Raw genomic sequence first — 12417 nt, forward strand, 5'->3', positions numbered from 1 at the left:
GTACAATTGTCCGTTAACGGAACTGTATACGATAATTTTAAAGTATTAATCATGAAGAATCTATGTGCGAGCGTGATCTTGGGCCTAGATTTCCAGTGCAACCACCAAAGCATCACGCTCAAGTACGGTGGGTCCCAGCCGCCCCTCACAGTGTGCGGTCTGGCTACCCTGAAGGTAAAGCCGCCTTCGCTATTCGCGAACCTTACCCCTAACTGCCGGCCAATAGCGACCAAAAGCAGGAGGTACAGCTGGGAGGACAGGCGGTTTATCGCGACCGAGGTAGACAGGCTCCTGAAAGAGCGCATTATTGAACGCAGCAACAGCCCGTGGCGCGCCCAAGTGGTGGTGGTAAGGGGTAGCGAGAAAAAACGGATGGTGATCGACTATAGCCAAACGATCAACAGGTACACCCAACTAGACGCCTACCCGCTACCCCGCATATCAGAAATGGTGAACCAAATCGCCCAATACCGGGTGTTCTCCACCATCGACCTCAAGTCAGCGTACCACCAGCTCCCTATCAGACCAGAGGACCGCCCGTACACCGCCTTCGAGGCGAACGGACGCCTCTACCAATTCCTCAGAGTCCCCTTTGGGGTGACGAATGGGGTCTCGGTCTTCCAGAGGGAGATGGACCGCATGGTCGATGACCACCACTTGCAGGCAACCTTCCCCTACCTCGACAACGTCACCATCTGCGGTCACAACCAGCAGGATCACGACTCGAACCTCGAGAGGTTCCTGAAAACCGCACAAAAACTCAACCTCACCTACAACGAGGACAAGTGCGTTTTCAACACCACGCGCTTCTGCATACTAGGCAGCGTGGTGGAGAATGGGGAAATCGGACCAGACCCCGACCGATTGCGCCCCCTACGGGAGCTGCCCCTGCCCAACACTCCCAAAGCCCTGAAAAGGTGCCTGGGGTTATTTTCTTATTATTCCCAATGGGTCCCCAACTACTCCGACAAAGCCCGCCCCCTCTTGAAAGCATCCTCTTTTCCGCTCTCTGCCGAGGCCCACGCCGCCTTCAAAAGTATTAAGCAGGATATTGAGCGGGCCACGCTACAGGCAGTGGACTAGAACACTCCATTTCAAGTGGAAAGTGATGCGTCTGACTTTGCCTTGGCAGCCACCCTCAACCAGGCGGGGCGGCCCGTAGCTTTCTTCTCGAGGACCCTCCAAGGGCCTGAGATCAGACACTCCTCCGTGGAAAAGGAGGCCCAAGCCATCGTGGAGGCAGTGCGCCACTGGCGCCACTACCTAGCCGGCAAACGCTTCACCCTACTTACCGACCAGCGGTCGGTAGCGTTTATGTTCAATAATAAACAGAGGGGGAAGATCAAAAATGATAAGATTCTTAGGTGGTGGATCGAGCTCTCCACCTTCGAGTATGACATCATTTACCGGCCAGGGGCCCTTAACGAATCCCCTGACGCCCTCTCACGAGGGATGTGTGCCAGCGCCACCGGGGATCGGCTACAGACCCTCCACAACGACCTCTGCCACCCAGGGGTCACGCGGCTGTTCCACTTCATAAAGTCCCGCAACTTACCCTACTCGATTGAGGAAGTTCGGTCTATGACCAGGAACTGCCGCACTTGCGCTGAGTGCAAGCCTCGGTTCTACCGCCCAGATGGAGCCCACTTAATCAAAGCTACACGGCCCTTTGAGCGGCTCAGCTTAGATTTCAAGGGCCCCCTCCCGTCCGTCGACCGCAATGTTTACTTCCTGAACATTGTGGACGAATACTCCCGGTTCCCATTCGTCTTCCCCTGCCCAGACATGACCAGCGCCACGGTCATTAAATGCCTCAACAGCCTGTTCTGCCTGTTCGGTATGCCGAGCTACATCCATACGGATAGGGGGGCGTCCTTCATGAGTGAAGAGCTACGCCAGTACATGCTGTCCAGGGGGATCGCCACGCGCCGTACCACCAGCTACAACCCCCGGGGTAACGGTCAAGTGGAGCGAGAGAACGGGACAGTATGGAAAGCAGTCACTCTAGCTCTAAGGACCAAGGGCCTCCCTATCTCCCACTGGCAGGAAGTCCTCCCAGATGTCCTCCATTCGATACGGTCGCTATTGTGTACTGCCACTAATGTCACGCCTCACGAGCGAATGTTTGTCTTTCCCCGGAAATCCACCTCAGGCGTATCCATGCCGTCATGGCTCTCCACCCCAGGTCCGATATTCGTGCGAAGGCATGTGAGGGGCCACAAGACGGACCCTCTCGTGGAGCCAGTGCACCTACTCCACGCCAACCCCCAATACGCGTATGTCCGGCACACTGACGGAAGGGAGGACACCGTGTCCATAAAAGACGTCGCCCCAGCCGGTAATGACAACAACCACGACAATAGCAGCAACGACGATCACAGCAACTCTTACCCACCCACTACTCTTTCATCACCCCCGGAAGAACATCGACCAACGGTGCCCCCACCAACTACCCCTTCAACAACCCTGGCGGCACCCCCGGCAGAGACCCAGGAGGCCACCGGGGACACCCAGCCGACACCCGCGGCACCACAACAGCCACGTCGGTCGCAGAGGACTATCAAACCCCCGAACAGACTAAATCTATAGAAGGGGTGAATGTGATGAAATATTCCATTCATCACTGCCTGTGACTGTGGTTGGTTTCAGTTTCATTTCCCTTACCTCTGTTCCGTTTCCTCACCATTGTATTGTACTATGTGTAGGGCTCCGCCCATACCTTGCCCATTGTATTGTACTATGTGTAGGGCTCCGCCCATACCTGGCCCCTATGTAAGCTGGCCCAGCCTGCAGCACATCCAGTACGGCAGAGCTCTGGATGGAAGATACCTCTCTCCTGTGTGTTACCTTCTAAGTCAATAAAAGCCTTGTTTTGTTTCGCTAACATCGAGTCTCGGATTTATTGAGGCACATCACTCCCTCTGCACTGACCCATCAAACACTCCCAGGAGAGGTACAGCACGGGTTCGATACAGAGTAAAGCTCCCTCCACACTGTCCCATCAAACACTCCCAGGGCAGGTACAGCACGGGTTACATACAGAGTAAAGCTCCCTCTACACTGTCCCATCAAACACTCCCAGGGCAGGTACAGCACGAGTTAGATACAGAGTAAAGCTCCCTCTACACTGTCCCAAACACTCCCAGGGCAGGTACAGCACGGGTTAGATACCGAGTAAAGCTCCCTCTGCACTGTCCCAAACACTCCCAGGACAGGTACAGCACGGGTTAGATACCGAGTAAAGCTCCCTCTGCACTGTCCCAAACACTCCCAGGGCAGTTACAGCACGGGTTAGATACCGAGTAAAGCTCCCTCAACACTGTCCCATCACACTCTCCCAGGGCAGGTACAGCACGGGATAGATACCGAGTAAAGCTCCCTCTACACTGTCCCATCAAACACTCCCAGGGCAGGTACAGCACGGGTTAGATACAGAGTAAAGCTCCCTCTACACTGTCCCATCAAACACTCCCAGGGCAGGTACAGCACGGGTTAGATACAGAGTAAAGCTCCCTCTACACTGTCCCATCACACACTCCCAGGGCAGGTACAGCATGGGTTAGATACAGAGTAAATCTCCCTCTACACTGTCCCATCAAACACTCCCAGGGCAGGTACAGCATGGGTTAGATACAGAGTAAAGCTCCCTCTACACTGTCCCATCACACACTCCCAGGGCAGGTACAGCACGGGATAGATACAGAGTAAAGCTCCCTCTACACTGTCCCATCACACACTCCCAGGGCAGGTACAGCACGGGTTAGATACAGAGTAAATCTCCCTCTACACTGTCCCATCACACACTCCCAGGGCAGGTACAGCACGGGTTAGATACAGAGTAAAGCTCCCTCTACACTGTCCCATCACACACTCCCAGGGCAGGTACAGCACAGGGTTAGATACAGATTAAAGCTCCTCTACACTGTCCCATCACACTCTCCCAGGGCAGGTACAGCACGGGATAGATACAGAGTAAAGCTCCCTCTACAGTGTCCCATCAAACACTCCCAGGGCAGGTACAGCACGTGTTAGATACCGAGTAAAGCTCCCTCTACACTGTCCCATCAAACACTCCCAGGGCAGGTACAGCACAGGTTAGATACAGAGTAAAGCTCCCTCTACACTGTCCCATCAAACACTCCCAGGGCAGGTACAGCACGGGTTATATACAGAGTAAAGCTCCCTCTACACTGTCCCATCAAACACTCCCAGGGCAGGTACAGCACGGGATAGATACAGAGTAAAGCTCCCTCTACACTGTCCCATCAAACACTCCCAGGGCAGGTACAGCACGGGTTATATACAGAGTAAAGCTCCCTCTGCACTGTCCCATCAAACACTCCCAAGGCAGGTACGGCACGGGTTAGATACAGAGTAAAGCTCCCTCTACACTGTCCCATCAAACACTCCCAGGGCAGGTACAGCACGGGTTAGATACAGAGTAAAGCTCCCTCTACACTGCCCCATCAAACACTCCCAGGGCAGGTACAGCACAGGTTAGATACAGAGTAAAGCTCCCTCTACACTGTCCCATCAAACACTCCCAGGGCAGGTACAGCACAGGTTAGATACAGAGTAAAGCTCCCTCTGCACTGTCCCATCACACATCCCAGGGCAGGTACAGCACGGGTTAGATACCGAGTAAAGCTCCCTCTGCACTGTCCCATCAAACACTCCCAGGGCAGGTACAGCACGGGTTAGATACAGAGTAAAGCTCCCTCTGCACTGTCCCATCAATCACTCCCAGAGCAGGTACAGCACGGGTTAGATACCGAGTAAAGCTCCCTCTACACTGTCCCATCAAACACTCCCAGGGCAGGTACAGCACGGGTTAGATACAGAGTAAAGCTCCCTCTACACTGTCCCAAACACTCCCAGGGCAGGTACAGCACGGGTTAGATACCGAGTAAAGCTCCCTCTGCACTGTCCCAAACACTCCCAGGACAGGTGCAGCACGGGTTAGATACCGAGTAAAGCTCCCTCTGCACTGTCCCATCAAACACTCCCAGGGCAGGTACAGCACGGGTTAGATACAGAGTAAAGCTCCCTCTACACTGTCCCCATCAAACACTCCCAGGGCAGGTACAGCACGGGTTAGATACAGAGTAAAGCTCCCTCTACACTGTCCCATCAAACACTCCCAGGGCAGGTACAGCACGGGTTAGATACCGAGTAAAGTTCCCTCTACACTGTCCCATCAAACACTCCCAGGGCAGGTACAGCACGGGGTAGATACAGAGTAAAGCTCCCTCTACACTGTCCCAAACACTCCCAGGGCAGGTACAGCATGGGTTAGATACCGAGTAAAGCTCCCTCTACACTGTCCCATCAAACACTCCCAGGGCAGGTACAGCACGGATTAGATTCAGAGTAAATCTCCCTCTACACTGTCCCATCAAACACTCCCAGGGCAGGTACAGCACGGGTTAGATACCGAGTAAAGCTCCCTCTACACTGTCCCATCAAACACTCCCAGGGCAGGTACAGCACGGGTTAGATACCGAGTAAAGCTCCCTCTGCACTGTCCCATCAATCACTCCCAGGGCAGGTACAGCACGGGTTAGATACCGAGTAAAGCTCCCTCTACACTGACCCATCAAACACTCCCAGGAGAGGTACAGCATGGGTTAGATACCGAGTAAAGCTCCCTCTGCACTGTCCCAAACACTCCCAGGGCAGGTACAGCACGGGTTAGATACCGAGTAAAGCTACCTCTACACTGTCCCATCAAACACTCCCAGGGCAGGTACAGCACGGGTTAGATACAGAGTAAAGCTCCCTCTACACTGTCCCAAACACTCCCAGGGCAGGTACAGCACGGGTTAGATACCGAATAAAGCTCCCTCTACACTGTCCCGTCAAACACTCCCAGGGCAGGTACAGCACGGGTTAGATACGGAGTAAAGCTCCCTCTACACTGTCCCAAACACTCCCAGGACAGGTACAGCACGGGTTAGATACGGAGTAAAGCTCCCTCTTCACTGTCCCAAACACTCCCAGGACAGGTACAGCACGGGTTAGATACCGAGTAAAGCTCCCTCTGCACTGTCCCATCAAACATTGCCAAGGCAGATCTTCATCTTAGGCAGTCCTTGAAGCGTTTCCTCTGCCCACCTGGGGCTCTCTAGCCATGTCGGAGCTCCGAGTAGAGCGCTTGTTTTGGGAGTCTCGTATCGGGCATGCGGACGATGTGGCCCGTCCATCGGAGCTGATCGAGCGTGGTCAAAGCTTCGATGCTGGCCTTAGCGAGAACACAGATGTTGGTGCGCCTATCCTGCCAATGGATTTACAGGATCTTGCAGAGGCAGCGTTGGTGGTACCTCTCCAGTGCTTTGAGGTGCCTGCTCTACATGGTCCATGTCTCTGAGGCATACAGCAGGGCGGGTATCACTGCTGCTCTGTAGACCATGAGCTTAGTGCCGGGTTTGAGGTCCTGGTCTTCAAACACTCTCTTCCTCACGTGACCGAAGGCTGCACTGGCACACTGAAGGCGGTGTTGGACTTCGTCGCCGACGTCTGCCCTTGTTGACAGTAGGCTCCCGAGGTATGGAAAGTGGTCCACGTTGTCCAAGGCCTTGTTGTGGATTTTGATAATCGCGGGGCTGGGGGGGGGGGGGGCAGTACTGTGTGGTGGGGCAGGTTGGTAGAGGACCTTTGTCTTACGGATATTTAGTGTAAGGCCCATGCTCTCGTACGCTTCGGTGAAGGCGTTGACGATGGTTTGGAGTTTGACCTCCGAGGATGCGTCGTCTGTATAGTGTAATTCGACGACAGAGGATGGGACAACCTTGGATCTGGACTGGAGGCGACGGAGGTTGAACAGTTTCCAGTTTGTTCTGTAGATTAGATCCACTCCAGCGGGGCGCTTACTAAGGGCGAGATGGAGCATTGCAGCCAGGAAGATTGAGAAGAGCGTTGGTGCGACGACACAGCCTTACTTGACCCCGGTTCGTACGTGAATTGGGTCTGTGGTGGATCCGTTGGTCAGGATCACGGCTTGCATGTCGTCGTGAAGCAGGCGGAGGATGGTGACAAACTTTTGAGGCTAGCCGAATCTGAGGAGGACACTCCATAATCCCTCATGGTTGACGGTGTCGAAGGCCTTTGTGAGATCAAAGAAGGCCATGTACAGCGGTTGGTGCTGTTCCCTGCATTTCTCTTGTAATTGACGTGCGGTGAAGATCATGTCCATTGTGCCCCTTAGTGGGCAGAATCCGCATTGCGACTCTGGGAGGAGCTCTTCAGCCACTGGGAGAAGGCGATTGAGGAGGATTCTTGCGATGACTTTCCCTGTGGCAGACAGCAGGGAGACTTCTCTGTAATTACCGCAATCGGACTTGTCACCTTTCTTGAAGGTGGTCACGATTACGGCGTCTCGGAGATCCCTTGGCATGCTCTCCTCCTTCCAAATAAGAGAAATTAGTTCATGAATTCGCGCCAATAGTGCTTCTCCGCCGTGCTTTAGTACCTCGGCGGGGATTCCATCTGCTCCCGAGGCCTTGTTGTTCTTCAGTTGTCGGATGACCTTTTCAACCTCATGCAGGGCTGGGGTTGTGCTGAGGTGGTGGCGCGTAGCATGCTGCAGCATGGAGTTGAGGACACTCGCGTCGAAGACAGAGTCTCGGTTAAGGAGATCTTCGAAGTGCTTCTTCCAGTTAGCACTGACTGCCTCTCTGTGCTTGATGAGTACCTTTCCGTTCTTGGCCCTTAGTGGGGTAGGACGTTGGGTGCTTGGGCCGTAGGTGGTCTTGTGTGCGCTAAAGAATCCTTTAGCCAGGGCAGGTACAGCATGGGTTAGATACAGAGTAAAGCTCCCACTACACTGTCCCCACCAAACACTTCCAGGGCAGGTACAGCACAGATTAGATACAGAGTAAAGCTCCCTCTACACTGTCCCATCAAACACTCCCAGGGCAGGTACAGCACAGGTTAGATACAGAGTAAAGCTTCCTCTACACTGTCCCCATCAAACACTCCCAGGGCAGGTACAGCACGGGTTAGATACAGAGTAAAGCTCCCTCTACACTGTCCCATCAAACACTCCCGGGGCAGGTACAGCACGGGTTAGATACAGAGTAAAGCTCCCTCTACACTGTCCCCACCAAACACTCCCAGGGCAGGTACAGCACGGATTAGATACAGAGTAAAGCTCCCTCTACACTGTCCCATCAAACACTCCCAGGGCAGGTACAGCACAGGTTAGATACATAGAAACATAGAAGATAGGAGCAGGAGTAGGCCATTCGGCCCCTCGAGCCTGCTCGGCCATTCAATGATATCATGGCTAATCATCCAAGTTCAGTACCCGGTACCTGCTTTCTCCCCATACCCCTTGATCCCTTTAGCCTTAAGAAATATAGCCAACTCCTTCTTGAATATATTTAATGTATTGGCCTCTACTGCCTTCTGTGGTAGAGAATTCCACAGGTTCACCACTCTCTGGGCGAAGAAATTCCTCCTAATTTCTGTCCTAAAAGGCCTACCCTTTATCCTTAGACTGTGACCCCTGGCTCTGGACTCCCCGACCATCAGGAACATCCTCCCTGCATCTAGTCTGTCCAGTCCTGTCAGAATTTTATAAATTTCAATGAGATCCCCTCTCATTCTTCTAAACTCAAGCGAGTACAAGCCCAATCGTCCCAATCTCTCCTCATACGTCATTCCTGCCATCCCAGGTATCAGCCTGGTGAATCTTCGCTGAACTCCCTCCATGGCAAGAATATCCTTCTTCAGATAAGATGACCAAAACTGCACACAATACTCAAGATGTGGTCTCACCAAGGCCCTGTACAACTGCAGCAAGACATCCTTGTTCCTGTACTCAAAACCCTCTCGCTATGAAGGCCAACATACCATTTGCCTTCTTAATCACCTGCCGCACCTGCATGCTTACCTTCAGCGACTGGTGCACAAGGACACCCAGGTCTCGTTGCACTTCCCCTTCTCCCAATCTATTGCCATTCAGATAATAATCTGCCTTCCTATTTTTGCCACCAAAGTGGATAACCTCACATTTATCCACGTATATTGCATCTGCCATGCTTCTGCCCAATCACCCAATCTGTCCAAATCATCCTGTAGTTTCTCGGCATCCTCCTCACAGCACACACGCCCACCCAGCTTTGTGTCGTCTGCAAATTTGGAGATATCACATCTAGTTCCCTTGTCTAGATCATTAATATATATAGTTAATAGCTGGGGTCCAAGGACTGATCTCTGCGGTACCCGACCCGTTTATTCCAACTCTGCTTTCTGTCTGCCAACCAGTTCTCTATCCAAGTCAATACCTTGCCCCCAATCCCATGTGCCTTAACTTTACACGCTAATCTCTTATGTGGGACCTTATCGAACGCCTTCTGAAAGTCCAAATACACCACATCCACTGGTTCTCCCTTATCTATTTTACTAGTTACATCCTCAAAAAATTCCAGTAGATTAGTCAAGCACGATTTACCTTTTGTAAATCCATGTTGACTTTGTCCGATCCCGTCACTGTTTTCCAAGTGCTCTGCTATTACATCTTTTATACTGGACTCTAGCATTTTCCCCACTACCGATGTCAGGCTTACCGGTCTGTAATTCCCCATTTTCTCTCTACCACCTTTTTTGAATAGTGGGGTAACATTAGCTACCCTCCAATCCATGGGTACTGTTCCAGATTCCATCGAATGTTGGAAGATGATCAGCAATGCATCTACTATTTCTAGGGCCACTTCCTTAAGTACCCTAGGATGTAGATTATTAGGCTCTGGGGATTTATCGGCCTTCAATCCCATCAATTTCCCTAACACCATTTCCCTACAAATACTGATTTCTTTCAGTTCCTCCCTTTCATCAGACCCTATGTTCTCCGACATCTCTGGGAGGTTATTTGTGTCCTCCTTTGTGAAGACAGAACCAAAATATGTATTTAATTGGTCTGCCATTTCTTTGTTCCCCATTATAAATTCCCCTGATTCTGACTGCAAGGGACCTACGCTTGACTTCACCAATCTTTTTCTCTTCACATATCTATAAAAGCTTTTACAGTCAGTTTTTATGTTCCCTGCAAGCTTACTCTCATATTCTATTTTCCCTTTCTTAATTAATCCCTTTGCCCTCCTTTGTTGAATCCTAAACTGCTCCCAATCCTCTGGATTACTGCTTTTTCTGGCCAATTTATATGTCCTCTCCTTGGATCTTATGCTATCCCTAATTTCCTTCATTAGCCACGGTTGAGTCACCTTTTTTGTTTCATTTTTATGCCAAACTGGGAGGAACAAATTCTGTAGTTCATCCATGCAGTCTTTGAATGTTTGCCATTGCCTATCCACCGTTAACCCTTTGAGTGACATTCCCCAATCAATCCTACCCAGCTCGCGCCTCAGACCATCATAGTTTCCTTTATTTAAATTTAGGACCCTAGTCTCGGAGTAAACTACTTCATTCTCCATCATAATATTATGATCGCTCCGACCCAAGGGGCCAAGATTGCTAATTAATTATTTCTCGTTACATAATACCCAGTCTAAGATGGCCTGATCTCTGGTTGGTTCCTCGACATAGTGGAACAGGAAACCATCCCGTAAACACTCCAGGAATTCCTCCTCCACAGTATTGTTACTCATTTGGTTAGCCCAATCTATATGTAGATTAAAGTCACCCATGATGACTGCTGTGCCCTTATTGCACGCTTCTCTAATTTCCCTTTTAATGCCATCCCCAACCTCCGCATTACTGTTTGGAGGTCTATATACCACTCCCACTAACGTTTTCTGCCCCTTGGTATTTCTCAGTTCTACCCATACAGATTCCACATCATCAGAGTTAATATCCTTCCTTACAATTGTGTTAATCCCTTCTTTAATCAGCAATGCTACCCCACCTCCCTTTCCTTTTTGCCTATCTTTCCTGAATATTGAATACCCCTGGATGTTGAGTTCCCAGTCTTGGCCACCCTGCAGCCATGTTTCCGTAATCCCAATCAAATCGTATTCATTTACTTCTATTTGCGCAGCTAATTCATCCACCTTATTACGAATGCTCCTCGCATTAAGACACAAAGCCTTCAGGCTTGTTTTTTTTAACGCTCTTAGACCTATTAGAATTATTATTTACTGTGGCTATGTTTGATTTAAACCGTTGATTTCTCTGACTGTCACTTTTGTTTTTCTCCTTCCTATCTTTTGCTTTTATCCTTGTTTCCCTTTCCTCTGTCTCCCTGCTCAGGTTCCCAACCCCCTGCCATTTTAGTTTAAACCCTCCCCCAGAGCACTAGCAAACACTCCCCCCCTAGGACATCGGTCCCGGCCCTGCCCAGGTGCAGACCGTCCGGTTTGTGCTGGTCCCACCTCCCCCAGAACCGGCTCCAATGTCCCAGGAATTTGAATCCCTCCCCCTGGCACCATTCCTCTAGCCACATATTCATCTGAAATATCCTTCTATTTCTACTCTGACTAGCACGTGGCACTGGTAGCAATCCTGAGATTACTACCTTTGAGGTCCTATTTTTTAATTTACCTCCTAACTCCCTATATTCAGCTTTTAGGACCTCATCCCGTTTTTTACCTATATCGTTGGTACCTATATGCACCACGACAACTGGTTGTTCACCCTCCCCTTCCAAGATGTTCTGCAGCCGCTCCGAGACATCCTTCACCCTTGCACCAGGGAGGCAACACACCATCCTGGAGTCTCGTTTGCGGCCGCAGAAACGCCTATCTATTCCCCTTACAATAAAATCCCATATTACTATAGCTCTACCCCTCTTTTTCCTCCTGTTCTGTGCAGCAGAGCCACCCCTGGTGCCAGGAAGTTGGCTACTGCTGCCTTCCTCTGATAAGCCATCCCCCCCCAACAGTACTCAAAGTGGTGTAACTGTTTGAGAGGGGGGATTTCCACAGGGGACCCCTGCACTACCTGCCTGTGCCGAGTGCTCTGTCTGTTGGTCACCCTTTCCCTTTCTGCCTGTCCAACCTTTGCCTGCGGTGTGGCCAACTGATCAAACGTGATATCCACGACGTCCTCAGCCTCGTGAATGGTCCAGTATGTATCCAATCGCAGCTCCAGCACCGCAATGCGGTCTGCCAGTAGCTGCAGCTGGACACACTTCCTGCACACGTAGTTGTCAGGGACACAGGACGTGTCCGAGTCCCACATAGCGCAGGAGGAGCATACCACAGCACCGGGCTGTCCTGCCATGACTTACCCATTAATTAATTGCAATTAAATTAAATCAAATCAATCCCACCAATTACACTACAGTTAAATGGTATATTTAAGGGCCCTGGATTACAAACAGTCCCCGCTACACCACAGAGACTTTATTAGAAACTATAAACCACAGAGTTAAAGTTTAAAAAAAGAGAAATACTCACCAACCAATCACTTACCTGCTTTCTGGTGACATCACACTTCGATTACTTTTTACTTCTCTCC

The 12417-nt window shown here is 51.0% G+C and overlaps 1 protein-coding gene across 5 annotated transcripts in view; it reads right to left on the reverse strand.

Moving 5' to 3' along the window:
- Positions 1-12417, reverse strand: part of aars2 (alanyl-tRNA synthetase 2, mitochondrial (putative)) — a 91251-nt gene that overhangs the window by 22266 nt on the left and 56568 nt on the right. The window lies entirely within an intron of this gene.

The sequence above is a fragment of the Somniosus microcephalus genome, chromosome 9, assembly GCF_052327205.1.
Source record: "Somniosus microcephalus isolate GS21.2 chromosome 9, FLI_Smic_1.0, whole genome shotgun sequence".
Taxonomy (NCBI): Eukaryota; Metazoa; Chordata; class Chondrichthyes; order Squaliformes; family Somniosidae; genus Somniosus; species Somniosus microcephalus.